The following is a 14,693-nucleotide window of genomic DNA, read 5'->3' as shown; positions in this document are numbered from 1 at the left end:
TGGACACATGGGTGTTCTGTGATTTCCACTCCACACCACCCATCTACTTGACTGTTGTTCACCATGCCACTCTGGACCACTCAGACCTAGTAGAACTATCCTAAACCTTGTGCTTCTTCTAACCTAGTTATCCTGCAGGGTGTGTTTGTTTGTTTGTTTTTTACTATAGAATTTTATTAGAATTGAATTGGAATTGAATTTATAGATGGATTTGGAGAGAATGGATAACTATGAAATCACCTCTTCCCATTTCCCTTTCATATGTTTTCATTTTTTAACTTTCAACTCTTTGATGTATCTTAGCATATAGACTTGTCAAAAATCAATCTAAAATTCTGTCTTAAGAGGCAAATTTGGTCTATCAATATTTATTATTTTATTTTAGTAGTATTAGTATTATTTGGGATTGTTTCTATTTTGCTCTTTTCCTTGCTCATTTAAAAACATTTTTTTACATTTATTTATTTTTGAGAGACAGAGTAAGACAGAGCATGAGCGGGGGAGGGGCAGAGAGAGAAGGAGACACAGAATCTGAAGCAGCTCCAGGCTCTGAGCAAGCATTCAGCACAGAGCCTGAAGCGGGGTTTGACCCCAGAAACTGTGAGATCATGAGCTGAGCTGAAGTTGGTTGCTCAACCGACTGAGCCACCCAGGCGCCCCCTTTCATTTTATGCTACCACTCTTTTTTCTTCTTCTCTACCTTATTTTGGATTGAGAGGTTTGACTTAGGGAGTGCCTGGGTCCCTCAGTCAGTTAAGTGTCTGATTTTTGGCTCAGGTCAGGTCACGATCTCACAGTTCGTGGGTTCGAGCCCTGCATCGACCTGTCTGCTGTCAGCCAAGAGCCTGGTTCAGATCCTCTGTCCCCTTCTCTCTCTGCCCCTCCTCCCTAATGCTCTCTCTCTTAAAAATAAATAAGCATTAAAAAAATAATAAAGAAGTTTGACTTAGTTATTTTCCCTCCACTGGGTTCAAATGTATACATTTAATTCCACTGTCTCAAATGTTAGTGGGATCAGAATCACCTGGAGAACTTGTTAAAACACAGATTGCTCATCTCCAAACCAGGGTTTCTGGTTTAGATTTCTGGGACAGAGTCCAATAATTTGCATTTCTAAAAAATTTCCAGGTGCTGCTGATAATACTGGCCCAGGGAGCACACTTTGAGAAACACTGCTCAAGTTCTACTCTGTTAGGACCCAGTCTGATGTTTAACATTCATAATTAACAAAGCGTAAAACTAAGTATCTTTGCTATCCTTCCCCAAAATATGAGGACTTTAAAATATTTGAAGTCTAATTTTCCTCTCCGATCACACACGTCTTTGACCCAGGATTTGAATCTCACCTTGCCTTTTATCTCCCGAATCAGTTCCTACTGCAGGCTGAGGTTACGAAGACCTTCACAGCCGCTTCCCAGTTTTGTTGGCTCAGTTTTTCTTCTTGCGTCCAGAACCTCCTTGTGGAATTCTTTTCCTTCTCGTGGCTCACACGCTCCAGAGGTTCTCTCAGTGACGCTGTGCGGTCAGCCAATGCTCAACAGTTTTTGCTGCCTTTGTTTGTTGTTTTATATTTGTCCATTTTGTTTGTGAGGGTGTTTGGGGGTGGGTGGGTCTGAAAACATCATCTTTGCACCCACAGTCTTGAAGGATAAACTGGCCAGACATATAATTCTATTTACCAGCCACTACTGAGTCCCTGCATGTGTAAGGCACTGCCCCCCCCTCCACTTTCACTGTTACCTTTGAGGAATCTGGGGTTGATGTCACTGCTCTGCTTTCAGAAGGCGCCTGTCTTTTCTGTGGCTGCAGTGATCTCTGTACCGCTGTGCTGAGTCAAGGTGTTTGTTTTATTTATTCTGCTTGGGACTCGCTATTATTCGTGAATCTAAAGATCCTTAGCTTTCAGCAGTTATGAAAAATTCTCATTCTTTTGTTGAAACCTTTTGGGGCACCTGGGTGGCTCAGTCAGTTAAGCGTCCAGCTTCGGCTCAGGTCATGATCTCACAGTCTGGGGGTTTGAGCCCCGCATCGGGCTCTGCTGACAGCTAACTCAGAGCGTGAAGCCTGCTTCAGATGCTGTGTCTCCCTCTCTCTCTGACCCTCCCCTGCTCGTGCTGTCTCTGTCTGTCTCTCAAAAATAAATAAAAAACATTAAAAAAATTTTTTAAAGAAAAAATACCTTTTACCTGTTCTCCATTGTTCTTATGGAAGTTTTATTAGAAACATATTTCGTAACTCCTGCCTTTTCTGCATCATTTTGTTTTTCTATTCTGTGTTATGGAAAATTCTTCAGCTCTTATTCAATTAATTCCCTAAATCTTTCTTTAGATATGTCAAATCTGTTTAATGCATTTGGTGATTTGTTTTTTTAATTTCATTGACTATACTTTTGAGCTCTTGGACAATCTATTTAGTGCTTTTTGAAATCAGCCTAAAACTAATCTGTGCCATTCAAAGTCAGGATAGTAGCTATCCGTAGGAGAGGTATTGGTAATGACTTACAGGAAATACGGGGGGTGAGGGATTTCAGATGTTCAAATAGTGAAATTGCACCAAGCTGTACACTTATAATTTGTATACTTTTTGCTATGGGTATTATATGTTATATAGTATCTCTTGTTCTTGCTTATGTATAGTTTTATTATTTTATTTTTAAATTTAAAAAATATTTATTTTGAGGGAGAGAGGTCATGAGCAGGAGAGGAGTGGAGAGAAAGGGAGAGAGAGCATCTCAAGCAGGCTCTGCACTGGTAGCTGTCAGTGCAGAGCCTGATGCGGGGCTCGAACTCAGCACCGTTGAGATCATGACCTGAACAGAAACAAGAGTCAGTCACTTAACCAACTGAGCCACCCAGGCACTCTTCTTGTGTGTATTTTAAATTTAATGAAACATTTTATACCTTCTTGTTTTATATTCTGCATTTGATAAATTCGGTGTCATAAGTTCTTAGGAGCTTCTGTTAATTCCAATTTACAGTAGCTTGTTTCTTCATCTTTTTAATTTTGGAGTGAAACTGTTTAACAAGTTGGGATTTGTCTGCAGGAGTCCTATAAGGCCTAGATGTAGTCTATGTCTCCCAGAAATCTGCACTGCTTCTGTCACGTGTCTTGAATTGTTACCAACTCAGTGTAGATTCAAACCTCAAACCCAAAACCCATACAAGTAGTGGTGTATGGTTACCAATTCCCGGAAGCTCCTCCCCCCTGTCCCCAACTCAGAGCATGAGCAAAGACAAATTTTGTTATTTCTCTTTGCTAAAAGTCAGATTTTTTTAAATTATTATTATTCAGTCCACCCTTTCCCAGAGGACATAGGCCTTTGGGGGAGGTCTTTGAATCCTCAGTTTCATCTCCCTAACTACACAGCCCACCCCTGAGGCATCGGCTCCCAAGTCCACGTTCCATCCAAGCACCTAGGTGACCAGACTAAGCACTTTAGTGTTCAATTTCAACTCCAGTTTCCAGCTCCCTTTCCATTCGTGGCCCCTGGGAGTCTCCCCGGCCTCCTCCTGACCTCACATACACTTAAAAGGATGTTTGTTGCATTGAACCTAGCATTTCTAGGTATTTTGTAACTTGGGTTGTTTCCACGTTGTCCTCCATTCCGATGGTAGAATTAGCAGGGGCTCCGGCCTGGCTCCCAGTGCAGTGTGTGTTGGGAACAGGACGCAGAGCTCTATTCTCAGAGTCATTTCTGGAAGCCCAGTGGAGCATTCCAGCTCCTCCAGCCCTTCCAGGGATTTTGTAAGAAGCTAATTCCCTTTGTCTAGCTCTTCATCCTTCCACTAGAAAGAGTGCTGTGGTGCCTGTGTGGCTCAGTCCGGCTAAGTGTGTGACTTCTGCTCAGGTCATGATCTCAGTTTGTGGGTTCGAGCCCTGTGTGGGACTCTGTGCTTGCAACACGGATCCTCCTTGGGATTCTCTCTCTTTGCCCCTCCCCCGTTCATGCTCTCCCCCCCCCCCACCCAGAAATAAACATTCTTTTTTTTAAAAAGAAAAACAGAAAGAGTGGTTTCTGTTATCTACAGCCGAACCCTGGCTGACAGACATCAAGAGTCTCAAGACAGAAGAGGAGATTAATACATACACCAGGGTTTGACCACATTTGTAACTGAAAAAGCGCAAATTAAAATGGGTAGCTCAGTTGGTTGAACGTCTGACTTCAGCTCAGGTCATGATCTCATGGTTCATGGGTTCAAGCCCCGCGTCAGGCTCTGTGCTGACAGCCCAGAGCCTGGAGCCTGCTTCAGATTCTGTGTCTCCCTCTCTCTCTGACCCTCCCCTGCTCACACTGTCTCTATCTTTCAAAAATAAATTTTAAAAATTAAAAAAAATTTTAATGACACACTTTAAATTTTTTAAATTGCTTTTCAAAAAGGTCCATTTCACTTACATACTGGCAACTATTCAAAATAAAATGCCTGGGCTGGTAAAGATTTGAGGAGACGTAGGCCCTCTCATTCACTGCTGCTGCTGGAACATTAGTACAAGCTTTCTGGATAACAGAGCTTTAAAAATGAACACAATCTTGACAGAGTGATTCTACTTCTGAGTTTATCTTAGAAGAATAATTAAGTAGGTGCGCACAAAGACTTAATTGCAAGAGTGTCCAACGAATTATTGTAATTTTTTTAAAAGGACATTATCTCCTGTGGAACAATGGAGGGCTGGCGAAATAAATTATGGCACATACATCATACAGAACATTTTCCAGACTTTGAAAAATCCATAGCACAAGAATGCTAGAGACCAGGGAAACTGTTGCCAGTATATTTATTAAAGGGAAAGACCATGACAAACAATATGCACAAGATGATTCCATTTTTGGCAAAATAAGCAGCTAATAACATTTCCAACATATTTGCAAACAATATGCATCTCACAGATGATTCTGAGCAAAAGGAGTCAGATATAAAAACTGCATCTTACAAGAAGCCCACATCATGTTTGTCTTCTGGGTCTGGGCCGAAGAGGATTCAGGGACAATGGATTTTGACTGGGAAGGAGCAGAGGAAAATTCCTGGGCTGGAAATGTTTCGTCTTGAGCTCTGATGTAGTCACATAGGAACCGGCGAAGGTCAGACTATATTGAGCTTTGCGCTTGAGCGTTCTTTGTGCACCTTATCGTCTGCGTGTTAAAAAAACATGAAAAAGTAAATCTTTCTGGCAGTGCGTCCCTGCCACCAAACACCACGACCCGCACATTGGAGCCTCACGTTGGTTTTATGGAGAGAGGGGTGACAAAGAGCTAGTCTGGGTGGCAGCAACTTCTTTCAGGCCATAGTCCTCCCTAAGCTGCCCCCACCTCTACCAGCTGCCCTGCATGTAGAGTCCAGTGAGAACCTTCCTTGGCCATTGGATATGTCCATCTTCACACTGAGGCTTGCCTTGGTCTCCGCCCCTGCCCAAGGGCATGACCCCAGCTGAAATCCTCCTAGGGCAAGAAAAAGGCAGAGAGAAGGAGGATGTGCCCAGGAGAGGAGGGGATGGAGCTGAGAGGTGGGGAGCACAGACACTGAAAGGGGCCTAATTCTAGGAGTTACTAAGCAGGCACAGCGGTCAAATACTTCCCATTGCAAAGGAAAGAAGGAAGGAGGGATGGAAAGAAAGAAGGGGAGAAAAAAGAGAAGGAAAGAGGGAGGCAGGCAAGGAGCATAAAAGGTTTCAGTGATGTGCACTAAAATAGTTATGGATGATTTTAATTTTTTGCCTGCATGTATTATCTAATTTTTTCCAGCAAATATATATAATTTTTGCAATAAGAAAAAGAGGGTGTTTTGTTTGTGCTTCCCAGGACTTAAACAGCATGCCGCAGGAGGAGTTCCCAACAGGTCCTGTTCAATTTGGATCAAATGTCAACGTGCCCTGATCTTACTTGATCTCAGGTCAGCCCGCTCTGGTGTCTGATCATCTTGGGCAATTTATCACCTTTAGGATTGGGCAAGAAACATGGTTTTGCTGGGAGTCTCTTTCTTGATAACAAATTACTACAGATGGAGCCAGGAAAAAATGTGCTGGGCACACATCTGATCAGAGTGGGCTGGACTCTGCAGCCCGGCACAGAGCGGACCCCGGCGCAGGGCTGGGAGGCCAGGCTTCCAGGCTTCCCGCGCTCTTCCTCTCTGTCAACACTTGTCCCCAGGAGAGTCTGCACAGACTCTTTCTCAGCACTTGGAGACCGCTCAGGACACTAGAATCTAAGGAGAGAGTCTCTGGTTAAAGATTTCTGCAAATACGTCACCTGCTGCACGGGTGTTTTAAGGATGGGACAGGAAGTCTCTGTGGTGCCCTTAAGGTCAGCCCACAGGAGCTCGGCCCACTCTGCCGCCCAACCCTGACCCGACTCCGTCCCCCACTTACGGCCCTCACTTCTCTCTTCCTGGCCGGGCTGGCCCAGGGTTGTTGCCACAATTTATAATCCTTTTCTTTTAATGTTTTTATTTTATTTTTGAGAGAGAGCGTGGGCGGGGGAGGGTCAGAGAGAGAGGGAGACACGGAATCTGAAGACAGGCTCCAGGCTCTGAGCTTGTTGCCACAATTTAAAATCACGTGGATGTTAGGGTGCCGGGGGGGGCTCAGTTGGTTGAGCGTCCTACTTTGGGTCAGGTCACGATCTCATGGGTTTGTGAATTTGTGCCCTACATCAGGCTCGCAGTGGTCAGCAGAGCCCAGTGCTATCAACAGAGCCAGCTTCGGATCCTCTGTTCCCCCTCTGCCTCTCCCCCACTCACATTCCCTCTCTCTCAAAAATAAAAAAAAAAGCATAAAATCATGTCAATGCTGACATAACCCCATTCTACGCTGTTTGGTGATCATGTGTTACTGAAAAGAAGTCTGAGGTGACCTGGGATGCCCAAGGGGCTTCTCTGCAGGAGGTGGGCTTACCAAGTCCTGGGAAGATGCACGGTCGTTGGAACAGGGCTTGAAGGCAGGACCATGATGAAACCCCGTCTGGCGGTGGCAGAGAATTTAGGTGGAGGTCCTCCCCAGAGGCTAGAGGGAAGCTCAAGCTGCATTTACTGATAGGATGGAAGGGAGGACAAGATCTGGAAGAGCAGCTGATTAATTTGGATTTTATGTTGTAAGTGATAATGAGTCAAATAAATACTCTGAGCAGCCAGGGATAAGCTAAAAATGTACTTTCGGAAGACAAATTATGTGCAGGACAGATAAGGAAGGGAGAAGTGGTGAAGCAGCAGCTGGGCTGGAGGCCGCCCCCCAGAAGAGAGAGGACTTGGGGAAGCAGCCATCAAGCAGACATTGCAAAGTGAGAATCACTGGATTTTAGTGCCTAACTGGATGTGAAGCGGCCCAGGCAGGAAAGAATCAGAGTCAGTGCTGACATATAAACCTGGGGAGAGTTGATACACTCCCCTGCCTCCTTCCCACATGCATTCACTCACTGCTCACCAAGTGAGCACTGACTATATAGTAGACCCTGTGCAAGTGCTGGAGATGAAAAAGATGGATGAGAGAGACAGCGTCTGCCCCAGAAGCTCATAGCCCGGTGCAGGAAAAGATGGAATCCACAGTTATAAAAATGATGTAGAGCTGCAGGCAGGCATGCCGCCCAGGGTATTGCGAACATGAAGGCGAGTCTTTAACCCCTTAGGACAGTAAGGGTCAGGGGTCAGCGTCAGCACCTCTCCGTCCCCCTGGCTCACTCGGCCAGGACTGTAGATGGAGCCAAAAAATGCAAAATCCCAAAGGGCGGTGGAGTCTCTGTGGCCGCATGACAGAGGAGTCGTTGGGAAGAAGCTCTAGAAGCCTGGCTTCCCTTTCCGAGCACACGGCGTGGTGGGTGGACCCCAACCGCACCAGGTAACCACATATTTGGTTGGATCCCTGCTCAGCTTCTCACGCACCTTCCTCCCAACCCCTTGGCCAGTTTCACATGGCCCTTCACGCCTCTCCACTTGCTGTCACCAACGAAACTTAACTACACTGGGTCATTAGAAAGCTAGGTGATGAATACACAGTACTGTGTTCATGAATCATAGAATGGCATTAAGACCTATGATGACTTAATGTGTTTTTCTTTCGAGGGTCAGTTATAGTTTATAACAGAAAGTTCTTAAACCCTAAACAAACGACAGGTAAGGAAACGCATGCCCCCAGGTAAACAGAATCAGGCAGGAGCAGAGGAGGGAAATGGGCTATCTGCAGACGGAGTGAGAGGTTCCTGATCTCACCCTCCAAACCCAGGTGGCCGCCTCCTTAGATTTCCCTGAATGCAGCTAAATGTTTACATTCAAATCCTTCCACAGGAGTGATGATAAATCTCTAATATTGGGATTTACCACCTAGTATCACCACTTCCATTCCACATTGTACTAAAGGATGCAATAAGGCAAGAAAAAGAAAAAAAAAGGCATAAATATTGGACAGGAAGCAGTAAAACTATATTTATTTGTAGATGATATGATTATAAACATAGATCAAAATTATTATAATTAAAAATTAATTAATAAAGTCATCAAAGTAACTGTCTATAAGGTCAGGATACAACAATCAGTCATATTTCTGTACACCTACAGTCAAAAATTTGAAGTAAAAAAAGTGAATACCACTTATAATAGCATCAAAACTATAAATACCTAGGATTAAATCTAACAACAACAACAACAAATGCCACATCTCTGTGCTGATAACTGCAACACATCTGTGAGAGAAGTTAAAGAAAACCCAAATGAACAGATATTCCAACACGAAAGAGGAGGGCTCCATCTGGCAGCTAGACGTATCTTTGACTTGAAGTGATATTAGTTCTACTTAGACTGTGAAATGTTAAGACCGTGAAATGTACTTTATAATTCCTCAAGCAACCACTAAAAATATATACTATATAATAAAAAATTCAATAGAAAATTAATATGGAATATTAAAAAATATTCAAATAACCCAAAATAAGGCAAGAGAGAGGAAATAAAGAATGAAAAACAGGGGAAAGAAATAAAAAAAATTTTTTAATAACCTAAATCCAGACATGTCAATAACTACATTAAACATAAATAACCTAGAGGCCGCTGGGTGGCTCGGTCAGTTGAGCATCCAACTCTGGATTTTGGCTCGGGTCATGGTCCCAGGTTCATGGGATCGAGCCCGCATTGGCCTCTGCACTAAGCCTGCTTGGGATTTTCTCTCTCTCTCTCTCTCTCTCTCCTTCAGCCCCTTGCCCCTGCTCATGCTCTCTCTCTCTTAAAAAGAATTTTTCTTAATTATAAAAAAGAAGAAACCATAAATAATCTAAACCAGGGTCTGAAAACTTTTTCTAGAAAGTGCCAGAGAGTAAATATTTGGGGATTTCTGAGTCATATGGTCTCTGTTGGAACTACTCAATTCTGCTTCTGTAAAGAAAGGAAAAACAGCCAAAGAAAAGCTATAAATGAATGAGTACAGCGATGTTTCAATAAAACTTTAGTTACAAAAACAGACAGCTAACCAGATCTGACTCACAGGCTTAATTTGCCAGCCCATGATCTAAATATGCAAATTAAGAAATATGAGATTTTCAGAGTAGGTGAAAAAACCAAACAATATGCAGCCTACAAAACAACACACACTCACACACACACACACCCTCATCTTAAATATAATGATAGAGGTAAGTTAAAAATGAAAAGATGGAGGGGCACGTGGGTGGCTTAGTTGGTTGAGCATCTGACTTGGGCTCAGGTCATGATCTCCGGTTTCTGAGTTCAAGCCCTGCTTTGGGCTCTGTGCTGACAGCTCACAGCCTGGAGCCTGCCTGGGGTTCTGTGTCTCCCTCTCTCTGCCCCTCCCCCATTTCCCTTTGTCTCTCTTTCTCTCAAAAATAAACATTAAAAAAATTTTTTTTAATGAAAAGATGGAAACCGATGTGCCATGCGCACTAAGCAAAAGAAAAGTGGCTAAGTTAATAGCAGACAAAGTAGGCTCCAGAGCAAGGAAAATTACTGGGGGATAAGAGGGACATTATCGATGAAAGACAATTCTCTAAAGACGCTCACATCTCTGAACACCTTGTGAGCAGATCTGACCAGAGGCAAGGACTGTCTGGGTGGGGAGTATCTTTTCAAGGACGTTGTACAGTCAACAGCACTGGGGAACCGAAACAGTGCTTCCTTCTCAAGCAAGACAGCGCCTGGTTTGCTTTCAGTCCCGCATAACCGCGATAAGATCTCCCTTTGCTGCAAAGGTCAGGAAGATGGCAAAGATTTGGGTTCCTTAATCTCAGGGATCCTCTGCTGTGAGGCAACCAGCCGCCTGGGTGGGTGCCGGACCGTCGGTTGACGGCTGCCCCCCCCCCCCCCCCCCCCCCCCCCCCCCCCCCCCCCCGCCACCCCGCCACCCCGAGAAATAGGGCTCGAGGAAGCGGTGCAATTGCTGGGTGTGGCTGCTGCTTGTGGCCAATGGCATCCTGTGTCTTCGGGCAGCATCTGCGCAACTGTGAGCTGCGCAGCCCAAGGCGGTAGCTTGCAAGGGGGGTAAAACCTCGTAGCCTTCACTGTCCTTGCAAATGACCAAAGGGTGACCAAGATAGCACAGCCTGACAACAGAGCTTCAAATTACCCACAGCAGAAACTGATAAAATGAAGGAGAAATGGACAAATCCAGAATTACAGGTGGAGAGTTCAACGCTGCTCTCAATAATCAACCGAACAAGCAGCCAGAATATCCGTAAGGACACAGAAGTGGAAAACGCCATCAACCAACTAATGCAATGGATAGTTGTAGAACAGTTTGCTTAATTCCTTCTTCCTGATGAACACTGACCAAGAGATGATAGGCAGGGCCCTAAAACAAGATAAAGTTAAAAGAATTGAAATAATATAAAATATGTTTTATGACCACCATGAAAGTCAGGTATCGGTAAGAGAAAGATAACACATTTCCCTGAGCTTTATCTCCGGAAGCCCCACTAGGCTTTTAGGCAGGAACATGGACAGTTTTGAAAAACCCCCAAAGATGTCTCCAGGTTACAAAGGCCCCCCCTCTGAGGGAAACTACCAGAGTCTTATCTGATTTGAAGGAATGGCAATTAGCCAATTCTAGGCCCCTCAAGCCTAACTGTCTCAGGTAAGGAGAGAGAAAACAAAGGTTAAGAACTGCTTCTAAAGGTCACAACCCAAGGACTCAGGCCCACTAAGACCAGATTTGATAATGGTTACAGAACACCTCCCTCCCCTCACATCTTACCTCCATGTCCACGACAACAGAGGGACAAGGGACAGCACCAGCTGCAAAACCGTGTCTGATGAAGGGGTTCTTCGGGAAACAGAGACAACAGAGAAACAGAAAAACAAGGAAACTAGAGGAAGCGTCTCGTACCCACAGCTATAGCAAACATTAAACCCGGGCAACTCCTGGCCAGATTAACAGAAAACTTTACCCTAAAAGCCTGATCACCCCAGTTCCTCTTACCTGACGCATTATGTCTGGCATTTAACAAAAAATTACCAGGCTACTTAAAAGATAAGAAAAAACACAGTCTGAAAAGACAAAGCGAGCATCAGAACCTGACTTAGAGATGACACAGGGTTTGGAATGATCAGATGGGGGAATATTTAATAATTATGATAAGTTGAAGACAGCAAGGGAAAAGGAGACCTGTAAGAGCAATGTAATACCACGCAATATGGTCAATGATTTTTCACACAGATGCAAAGTCTGTTCAGTAGAAGAAAGTCTTTGAAAGGACCTGTATCCAGAATACATAAATAATTCTCAAAATTTAATAGTTAAAAAAAACCAAACAGCCTATTTTCTTAAATGGGAAAAAGGCTTGAATGGACCTTTCACCAATGAGAATAAATGCTTCTCAAGCCGATAAAATGATGCTCGACATCATTAGCCTCTACAAAATGGCACACTAACACCACAATGAGATACCACCATCCCCTCTCAGAATCACTAAAATAAAAAGGGATGATAACAAGCGCTGATAAGGATACAGAGCGACTGGGACTCTCACCTTGCTGCCGGCAACACAAGATGGTTCTCTCTGGGAGACAGTTTGGCAGATTTGTATAAAGTTAAACATATATTTCCCAAATGACCCGGTAATGCTCTCCTGGGTATTTAAACTGAAAGAAGCCAAACTCAAAAGGCTATTCACTGTATCATCCCATTCAGATGCTATTTTGGAAAAGGCAAAACTATAACAAAGAACAGATTCGTGATTCCCAGAGATAACAAGTGGGGGTAGCATATGACTACAAAGGGAGTTTTCTGGGTGATGAAACAGTCTGGATCCCGATTATCGTGGTGGTTACACTATTTATACATGTGTCAGACCTCACAGAACTGTCAATTTTTTAAAAACTCAATGTCATTGTATGTTCATTTTTAAAAAGTAAAATAAAGATACCATAAAAAAAAACTAAATAGGGGGCGCCTACTAACCTGAGCTTAACCGCTCAGTCGGTTAAGCATCCAACTTCGGCTCAGGCCATGATCTCACAGTTCGTGGGTTCGAGCCCCACCGCAGGGCTCTGTCCTGACAACTTGGAGCCTGGAGCCTGCTTCAGATTCTGTGTCTCCCTCTTTCCTCTGCCCCTCCCCTGCGCATGCTCTGTCTCTCTCTCTCCCTCAAAAATAAATAAACATTAAAAAGAAAACTAAATAGACAAGGCAGACTAAGAGAATATATTCATGATACATAATGCTTAACAAAAGACTCCTATTCAGAAAATATAAAGCATTCTTAGAAACCCTAGGGAAAAGACAAGCCTATTTTAAAAAAAGAATACTCCAACAACCATTTCATGAAAAAATGTTTCCCAAATGGCTAATAAGGTATTAAAGGGGCTCAACATCATCATTCATTAGAGAAATACAAATTAAAACTACAAGAAAATACTGCTACATACTCACCAAGAACTTAAAGGAGTGTTAATGCCCACTGTTGGCAAGGATATTAAGTAACTAGTTTTCAAAAACTGATTCAACCTTTTGGGGAAACTGCTAGGTAGTGTCTATTAAAACTAAACACACACCGTTCCTATGACAGAAATCTGCTACATACCCAATAAAACTGAGTGCATTTCTTCATCAAAAGACTGTAAGAATGTTCGCAGCAGCTTCATTCATTAACAGCCAAAAACTGAAAACCAACTTAATCATCAATGGTAGAACTGGATAAATTAATGTATACTCATATAAAGAATACTGCTCAACAATAAACTATTAATAAATGCAATACCATGTATCAACCTTAGACATTATGTTGGGTGAAATAAACCAGACGGAAAAAAGCACACTTCTTGATTACACTTATATAAAATTTAAGAGCTGACAAATTAATACATATATTAATAGATTGCAGAATAGGGGTTACCTATGGGGTGATAAGCATTGTCTGGGAAGGAGCAGGCGGAAACTTGGGGTGACTGAAACGTCCCACCGTCCCACGTCTTGATCTGGGAGCTGATTCCTTGTGTACACCTACATAAATGTTTACCTACCTAAGCTCCTGAGCTCTGTGCAAGTTATCATGTGTAGGTTATACCTCAAATTAGAAAAAAGAAAGATGAAGGAATGAAGGAGGAAAGCAAGAAAATGGAAAGAATAAAAGGAAGAGACCGAGGAAAGAAGAGAGGGAGGTAAATGAGGGAGAAATGAACATGATCACCCTGAGGGGCGGGGGGAGCACCTCAAAAATGTTCCTGGGCATCTACTATCTGCAACTTAAACATGGGAACGCTCTGAGCCTTGCTGATGTGTTCAGTGTTCACAGAGCGGGCGTGTGACCCGGGCAGAGGTTGGAACCCAGATGTGTCGACTCCAAGCCTTTTTGTTTCCACCTAATAGCTCAAAAATCCCCTCCTCCTGGAAAGGTGACCTGGAGAAATGCCTTTCACCCTGAACTGATCTCGTCCTCCAGGGAAGGATGTCTCTCTTACAAGCGTAGGTCACCGTCGGGCGTGGACCCTCGATCTCCCACCTACAAGCCGAGCCTGCTCCCAGAGGGCAGGGCCGCGCCCCTCCATCTAGGACTTCTCGCAGGGCTCAGCGCCGGCTAACTGACACGTTCTCGGGCGGGCCCAGGAGTCGCCCTGGAAACTCGGATGCGGTCTGATCGTTACACGTGCCCCTCGATTACGCAAGCCGCAGGTTGCGGTCGGCGCTTCTTTCCGACTTGGAAACCAGTTAGGAGAACAGTGACGACTCATATTGAACTCGAGCCCAGGCGTCGGGGTGACACAGACGCCGCCGGTTCCGCGAGAGCCAGAGAAGCGGCCGACTGCCATCCGGGCACTCGGCCAGCGGAAGCAGGTGTGCGCCGGCCCCGCCCCGCTCACCTGCGCGCGCAACTCCCCCCCAGCGCGCCTCGGAGACTGCGGCCCCGGCGCGGCGCGCCTTTATACGGCGCTATTTTGGTCACGCGCCCCGATTGGCAGGATGAGAGTGACGACACGCTCGCGAGCCGTGGGGCGGAACCGAGATGCAGGGAGGGGCGCTTCCGGCGGGACGGGGACGCGGTGGGGGTGTGTGCTCCGCGTCTGGGGGCTTCGCCAGTTTCTGGGGGTTCCCTGTGCCCCCTCCGCAACCTGTCAGTTGCGTTATTTTTTAGTAAACGAGGCTGTGTGGCCGAAAGGGCTGCTTCTGGGAGCGAGTTGCCAGATGGCATTACACTTCTTACAAACCACATGGTGGAAACAGCACGACCGTACCAGATGCCAGCCCGAAGCTGCTCCTGTGTCGTTTGCTGT

The 14,693-nt window shown here is 44.7% G+C and overlaps 1 long non-coding RNA gene across 1 annotated transcript; it reads right to left on the bottom strand.

Annotated features, from left to right (window-relative positions):
• Positions 1–4,754: 4,754 nt before the first annotated feature.
• Positions 4,755–14,237, bottom strand: LOC115297141. Its single transcript, XR_003911296.1, has 2 exons — positions 13,884–14,237; positions 4,755–5,128 (listed from the first exon to the last, which is right to left on the bottom strand). It is a non-coding gene; the product is annotated as an uncharacterized LOC115297141 (long non-coding RNA).
• Positions 14,238–14,693: the final 456 nt, after the last annotated feature.

The sequence above is a fragment of the Suricata suricatta genome, chromosome 7, assembly GCF_006229205.1.
Source record: "Suricata suricatta isolate VVHF042 chromosome 7, meerkat_22Aug2017_6uvM2_HiC, whole genome shotgun sequence".
In the NCBI taxonomy this organism is placed as follows: domain Eukaryota; kingdom Metazoa; phylum Chordata; class Mammalia; order Carnivora; family Herpestidae; genus Suricata; species Suricata suricatta.
This window is presented reverse-complemented; position numbering and strand designations above follow the sequence as displayed.